Consider the following 8,060-nt stretch of genomic DNA (forward strand, 5'->3'; position numbering starts at 1 on the left):
CGACATGGTAACTATCCGCACTGGCAAGTTCATGACCAACCGACGACTTCAGAGGAAACAAATGGTCATTGATGTCATTCACCCCGGGAAGGTGACAGTGCCTAAGACAGAAATTTGGGAAAAACTAGCCAAAATGTACAAGACCACACTGGACGTCATCTTTGTATTTGGATTCAGAACTCATTTTGGTGGTGGCAAGACAACTGGCTTTGGCATGATTTACGATTCCCTGGATTACACAAAGAAAAATGAACCCAAACATAGACTTGCAAGACATGGCCCGTATGAGAAGAAAAAGACCTCAAGAAAGTAACGAAAGGAACGCAAGAACAGAATGAAAAAAGTAGGGGACTGCAAAGGCCAATGTTGGTGCTGGCAAAAGCCGAAGGAGTAAAGGTGCTGCAATGATGTTATCTGTGGCCGTTGTGGGTTTTCACAAGAAGATTAATAAACTAAAAACTTCCATGTGAAAAAAAAAATCATCAAACAATTGCTATTATTAAAAAGTCAAAAAATAACAGATGCTGGCGAGATGGCAGAGAAAAGGGAACACTTATACACTGCTGGTGGGAAGGTAAATTAGTTCAGCCACTGTGGAAAGTCTTCTGAAGTTTTCTCACAGAATTTAAAATAGAACCACCATTTGACCCAGCAATCCCACTATTGGGTATATACCCAAAGGAATGTAAATCATTCTACCATAAAGACACATGCACATGTATGTTAACTGCAGCACTCTTAACAATAGCAAAGACATAAAATCAACCTAGATGTCCATCAATGGTGAATTAAATAAAGAAAATATGGCACATATACACCACGGAATACTATGCAGCCACAATAAAGAATGAAACCCTGTCCTTTGCAGCAACACAGATGGAACTAGAGGCCATTATCCTGAGTGAATTAACACAGGAACAGAAAACCAAATCCATGTTCTCCAAGTGTTCTCACTTATAAGTGGGAGCTAAACACTGAATACACATGGACACAAAGAAGGGAACAAACAACACCAGGGCCTACCTGAGGGTGAAGAATGCGAGGAGGGTGAGGATTGAAAAACTATCTATCAGGCATTATGCTGATTACCTGGGTGACAAAATTATCTGTACACCAAACCCCTACAACATGCAATTTACCCATGTAACAAACCTGCACACATACCCCTTGAACCTAAAATAAAATAGCACCAAAAAGATTGTAACCCGATTCAATAAGGAAACTAAAAGTTGGTGTGGGTGCAGTGACGCATGGAAATGCAACAGTGGGGCAGATATTTAAGAGGAGAGGAGCAAATATTTGTCACTAGAGGAATGGCTATAATTCTATATTTTCTTGCAAAGCTATAACCAAGTGTTTATGGGACTTAGGCAAGAATGTCGAAGACACAGAATTAGAATAAGCTGTCTCGTCACAGAGGAGCAGGCAGAAGAACAGACCACACACCAAGCAATGCAAGGAAGGACAGGAGAAACTGCTGAATCCATGGGGTAGATGAAGCAATGCAAGGAAGGACAGGAGAAACTGCTGAATCCATGGGGTAGATGAAGGAAGGGCTGAAGTCATGCCATTAAAGCTGGTGTGACCCACGCCCATGCTGCACAGGCTGCCATCAGCACACCAGGCATCCATCAGCAGAGGCTTCCCACTGATGTTGGCTTGACTTCTAGAAAATGAGATTCAACTGAGGGAAAAATAAAACTATGAGTTTAGTTTAAAAGGAAAATGGTAACACACCCTTGGTATTCTTCAGTTTGCCTCAAAATTATACTGACAATGTAAGAAAGCATTGTATTGTAGATTAATTTGCAGTGCTTTTTTCTTCTTAATTGTATATAAAATAACGGTGTTCTTTACCATGGCAGTAACTTCAATTTGCTGAAGATACTATGTGCAATGGGGGGAGAAAATGAGCTGTCTTCACTTAGGAAAGTACTTTGATAAGGTAAGTCCTGAGGGACCGTAAAGGTGTTATTAGAAGCAAAGCAACACGTTGAGAATCAATAGCTGCTAACTTCACAAAAAAGAGATACCAGGAGCCTCCTGACAGAAGTCCACAACTCTACTCACGAAGTGGTCCTGCTGAAGGAGTGAGACAGGAAGGAGATCAGGCCTCCAGCGCCAAATACCAGCTTATAGGAAATACAGAGGGCAAGGGAAGGTGTAAAATAACATCACACTGCAGGACACAGTACGAGACGAATGAATGACCTGATTTCCTCAACAAATAAATTTCAAAAAAAAAAAAAGAAAAGATAGAAGGAGAAGGTTCCCCTCTATGCAGACTTTATTTTATAAATTAAAATAGATTTACAGACATATCATGGACTTAGTGCCTCATTTCCAAATAACAGAGTACAGAAAGGGGAAATTTAGTAACTTACCAGTAGAGAAACCTAGCAGACACCACCTTAACCAAGCGATGAAGGTTAACATCACCAGAGATGTTGTGGGGACGTCATGTACCCCTGATGCACTCTGATGAGAAGGGCACATCACCTCTGTGAAATCCTTCCCAAATAGTCCTTTTTGTTTTTTGGGGGTTTTTTTTGAGATAGAGTCTCACTCTGTCGCCCAGGCTGGTGTGCCGTGGTACAATCTCAGCTCACTGCAACCTTCACCTCCCAAGTTCAAGTGATTATCGTGCCTCAGCCTCCTGAGTAGCTGGGATTACAGGCATGCGCCACCACACCTGGATATTTTTGTATTTTTAGTGGAGATGGGATTTTGCCATGTTGGCCAGGCTGGTCTCAAACTCCTGACCTCAAGCGATCCACCCACCTCAGCCTCCCAAAGTGCTGGGATTACAAGTGTGAGCCACCATGCCCGGCCTTGCCAAAGTGTCTTATTCCCAGCTAATCATTACAAAAACACTGGGCAAACCCAAATTGAGGGAAAATTCTGCAAAATACCTGACCACTACTCTTCAAAATTTTCACAATCATGAAAAACAAAACCTGAGGACCTGTCACCAATGGGAGGAGTCTGAGACACAATAACTAAATGCAGTATGGGGTCCTGGATGGGATCTTGAAACAGAAAGAGGACATTCATAGAAAAAGGAGTAAAATTTGAATAAAGTCTGCAGTTTGCTCATAGTAAAGTGCTGATATTATTTTTTAGTTTTGACAAATATACAGTAATATGCAAGATATTGACATTAGAACGAGTGCATGAGCGTTCTCTGTAGTACCTTTGCAGTTTTTCTGTAAATATGATTCCAAAATTAAGTTTTTTTTTTAGAAAGACATACCAACCAATTGTAATATAGGAACTCTATTTGGATCCTGATTCAAACAATGAAACTTTTATCTATCTATCTATCTATCTATCTATCTATCTATCTATCTATCTATCTTTTGAGACAGAGTCTTGCTCTATCGCCCAGGCTGGAGAGCAGTGGTGCATTCTCAGCTCACTGCAGCCTCCACCTCCCAGGTTCCCAGGCCCAAGCGATCCTCCCACCTTAGCTTCCCTAGTAGCTGGGACCACAGGCACACACTACCACCCCTGCCTACTTTTTGTGTTTTTAGTAGAGACGGGGTTTACCATGTCTCCTAGGTTGGTCTTGAACTCCTGAGTTCAAGCGATCCTCCCGCCCCAGCCTCCCAAAGTGCTGGCATTACAGGCATAAGCCACCATGCCTGGCCTAAACTATTTTTAAAATAACATTGATAAGACAATCAGAAACCTGAGAGTGACTGGATATTAAATGCGATTAAGGAGTCATGATTCATTTATTTGTAGGATTGACAATGGCATTGTATTATGCTTGTTAAAAAGAGTATATATGGGATTCCTCAAAACATTAAACATGGAATTATTATATGATCCAGCAATTCTACTCTGGGTATATACACAAAAGAACTGAAAACAGCATCTTGAAGAGATATTTGTACAACCATGGTTCAGAGCAGCATTACTCACAACAGTCAAAGGGTGGAAACAATCCAAGTGTCCATTGACAGATAAATGGATAAACAAATTGTGTTGTGTATGTGTATCCATACAATGGAATATTATTCAGCTTTAGGAAGGAAGGAAATTGTGACATGCGACAACATGGAAGAATCTGAAGGACCTTATGCTAAGTGAAGTAGGCCAGTCTCAAATGGACAAATAATATACAATTCCATTTACATGAGGTACCTAGAATAGGCAAATTCACAGAGACAGAAAGTAGAGTGGTAGATGACAGGGGCTGGAGGGAAGCAGGGAAGGGGAGTTATAGTTTAATGGGTACAGAGTTTCCGTTCAGGAAGAAGGAAAAGCTCTGGAGATGGAGGGTGGTGACAGCTGCAAGACAATGTGAATGTACTAATGCCACTAAACTGCACACTTAAAAATGGTTAAAATGCCAAATGTTGTGTTATATATGTATTCTACCACAAGTTTTTAAAAGGGGACCAGGCACACACCTGGTGAATTTTTAAAATTTATTTGTAAAGACATGATCTCACTATGTTGCCCAGGCTGGTCTCAAATTCCTAACATTAAGCTCTCCTCCTGCCTCAGCCTCCCAAAGTGCTAGGATTATAGGCATGAGCCAGAGCACTCAGCCAGGAACCAAGACTTTTCAGAAAGGAAAGCTCATGAACTATTGGATGGACACCTGGCTTCTGCTCTGAAGGTCACCTTCTATTTGACTCAACTGTGTCACCCTTCCCAGGCCTGCATCGATCAGGGAGGGGTCAACCAGATGAGCTCCAAGTCCTCCTGCTCAACAATGATATGACTCAATTCCCTCTCCAGGGGGAGGAAAATCCCTGAGATCACTACTAAAGCTGTGTTCCTCCCAAATTTCAAGGAAACACACAGAAAAGAAACAAGCAAGGCTGGCAAGCAGAGGCCTGACATGGGGATGGATCATATCCGAGGGTGGTGCAGACTCCAGGAATGGGCAGGGTATGGCTCTCTCTACCCCGTGGGCAAGTGACTTACTGAGAGCTGATTGCACAAGCTTAAGAAAGGAGTACACAGCTATACTCTTCCTCTCTTTTTGCCCCTGGGCATTTCAGCTTGACCTCTTAGATGGTGTAGTTTGGGGAGGTGATGGTGCATGGATCCCAGGCCTCTGGTTGCTTTGGGGTGACCTCAGAAGGTGCTCAGCTGCCTGCTGCTGAGTTCCTGAGTCATGAAGAACTGAGTTCATTCAGACCCCATCCACGGCAGCATGACTAGCTGCTCTGCAAGGATTGTTCTTATTTGTCTTACTCATCCTAAGACTGAAATTATACCTTGTGGTTACCGTTGGGCAAATTACTTGGCAAAGTCAGTCATTCCCAAGGAACTTCTATCTCATTCTGAGACAATGGCAAACTCTTCTGTTTTGAGGCTCACAAAGAAGCTCTGCTCAAACTGTGAATGGGAAGTTTTCTCCGTCAAACAGTAGTTGACATTGACAGTGACACTAAGAGCTATTTGTGCACTGAAAGAACCTCAACTTTATTAACTTTCTTAATCACCGGAAAGCAAAGTTTCCAAGAAGTTACCTGATTCGGACAGATGTTCCTTCCACTCTCTGTTCAAACTGGATAAAATCCTGGCCCACCAGACTCTGGCCCATCCTACAAGGCCAGGGAGGCTGCTAGATACCCAACATGGCCACAGTGACCTCATTCGACCAGGGCCCCTACCCCCTTTTTAAAATGAACTGTGCATTCATCTTTCCAGGGTCACAAGTTTCAAGGAGCTCCCTGGGCTCAGTGGCCCAGTTGGTGGGGTAATCCACACATCCTTGGCTAATGAGTTCATTCATTCCCCAACTATTTGTTAAGCATTTACTCAATCCCTATCTTCAGCTCCAGAAATATAAAGATGAGTAAAACAGACACAGTTTCCTGCCTTGAGGAGCTGACACTTTCAGATTTGAATGAGACTGTGAAGAAATTTGTCTGTAGCCTTCTCTTTCCAGAACTCTGCACTCCACTTCCATAGCTTCCCTCCCCACTAAGCTGATACCCACTCCTTTCATCCTTTTGCTCATGACACAGGCAATCTCAGCTAACTTTACTGTGCATTTACTATGTGCCAAGCACTGTGCTAAATGTGTTACATATATATAACACCTCATTAATCTTTACAACACCCTATTCATGGACCCAGTTCATGGATGAGGAAACTGAGGCACATATAGGTGAAAGGAGTTGGCATAAGCCGGTAAAGTTGCAGAGGCAGTATTTGTATTTGTTTTTGTTTGAGATGGAGTCTTGCTCTGTCACCCAGGCTGGAGTGCAGTGGTGCAGTCTCAGCTCACCGCAACCTCCACCTCCTGGGTTCAAGTGATTCTCCGGCCTCATCCTCCCGAGTAGCTGGGACTACAGGACCGTACCATCATGCCTGGCTAATTTTTGTATTTTTAGTAGAGAGGGAGTTTCACCATGTTGGCCAGGCTTCCCTCAGTCTCCCAAATCGCTGGGATTACAGGCGTGAGCCACCGCACCTGGCAAGAGACAGTGTTTGAATCCAGGACATCTGACTGCAGAATGCGCACTGACAGTCGCGGAGCCATTCCATCTCACCCATTTAGGTCAGGTCCTGTATCTGCAGTGAATCACATGGGTTTGCTCTCCCTTACATTTTCCACAGCACCAGAAAAATATCCTATGCCTGCCTTAGGATGAGGTTCAGGTACAAGTGACTGGAAACTGAAAAAAGAGACGTTTATTCTTCTCTCATGTAAAAAGCCAGGTAGGTATCCAGGGCTGGTGCAGGCTCCTTCTCTGTGCTTGTTCAGGTGTATGTGGCTCAAGGGTATTTGCAGAGCACAGGTTTGTGTAGGGGGCCGGGGGGTGGTCTTGACCAAGCACGATTATTATTTAAGAATCTCATTACTAAAAGCAATGGCTCCATTTGATTTAACTCCGCCCATCTATTCACCTGAGACAGAAGGGTGGCTATGGAATTCCGGGCCCTGCATAGTTGGTCATATGTTTATGGCTTGCCTCAGTCTGGATGCTGGGATCTCTAAGTCTGCAGCATATCACCCTGGGAGTTCTTTGACTCTCCCTTGGGCTGTATCTGTACTTCATATATCTAGAGGCAAATACACCAAGAAGTTAAATCTCCAATGTGCTTCCCTGGTCATAGGTCTTTGTCAAATTTGCAAAGGCATGTATTTTGACTGCAAAAAAAGCCCTCCTTCCACTTTCTCTCCATCAAACTCCCCCTTATACAATGTAGCATTGAGTGGCTGTAGGCATTTTGGGATCTGGCTAAAGGGATGTTAACTCAGACATACATTTATTATAATTAGGGTTTAGTGGGATATATTTACTTGATTGACGGTCACACTTATGTGTAGTTAAGCCATTGCTTGTTCTCACATTGTAGTAATGGCTTCTAGGAATACTCCTCCCAACCACTGGGCTGACTCACAAGGTGAGGTGACCAGAAGGAGCAAGGCCAGAGGTGGTATTACATTATGAACCTGTGCTACAGTGTCCAACACCCAGAGTATGTGCATAGTGGAGGAGGAGGAATAAAGTGAAATGTATAGATCCAGAAGAAGCTAGTCTGTGGAAAACTTTTCCAATTATCAAAGCTAAAATTTTAAGCAGAACATGCAACTCATCATGGCTTATCAAAAATGATGGACTTTTTTTCTGTAAGAAACAAATTGGTAATCAGCAGTATTATTTTGAATGCACTATACTATTTTGATCTTTATAGTTAATAGGAATCACACAAATGGAATTTATACGAATTTCTGTATTTATTGGGCACAAAACTATAATGGTTCTGTGGACAGTGAGTATTTCTGCGTGTGAATTCACATGTCTTATGCATCTCAACATATCAGTTGCATCTTATCTGATGCATCTGGCAAAATGACCTGGAGAATGACTTAGAGTTTTACCAGGCAATTAACAGTAAAAATCCAGGCAATTAACAGTAAAATACTGTGTTAATTTTCTGGATTTTGGAACATTTGTGATATTTTCCATTTGTAATTCATTGAGATTTCTTTCCTCAGTCTAAACACAGTAATCATTTTTCACACCTGATTTTCTTTTCTTTTCTTTCTCTCTCTCGCTCTTTTTTTTTTTTTTTTTTTTTTT

General features: G+C 42.4%; 1 pseudogene; it reads left to right on the top strand.

The window, feature by feature from the left end:
* The first annotated feature begins 31 nt into the window (after positions 1-31).
* On the top strand, positions 32-313 carry LOC108532366 (40S ribosomal protein S24 pseudogene; annotated as a pseudogene).
* The last annotated feature ends 7,747 nt before the right edge of the window (positions 314-8,060 follow it).

Source organism: Rhinopithecus bieti, unplaced genomic scaffold (assembly GCF_001698545.2).
Source record: "Rhinopithecus bieti isolate Rb0 unplaced genomic scaffold, ASM169854v2 scaffold_9581, whole genome shotgun sequence".
Classification (NCBI taxonomy): Eukaryota; Metazoa; Chordata; class Mammalia; order Primates; family Cercopithecidae; genus Rhinopithecus; species Rhinopithecus bieti.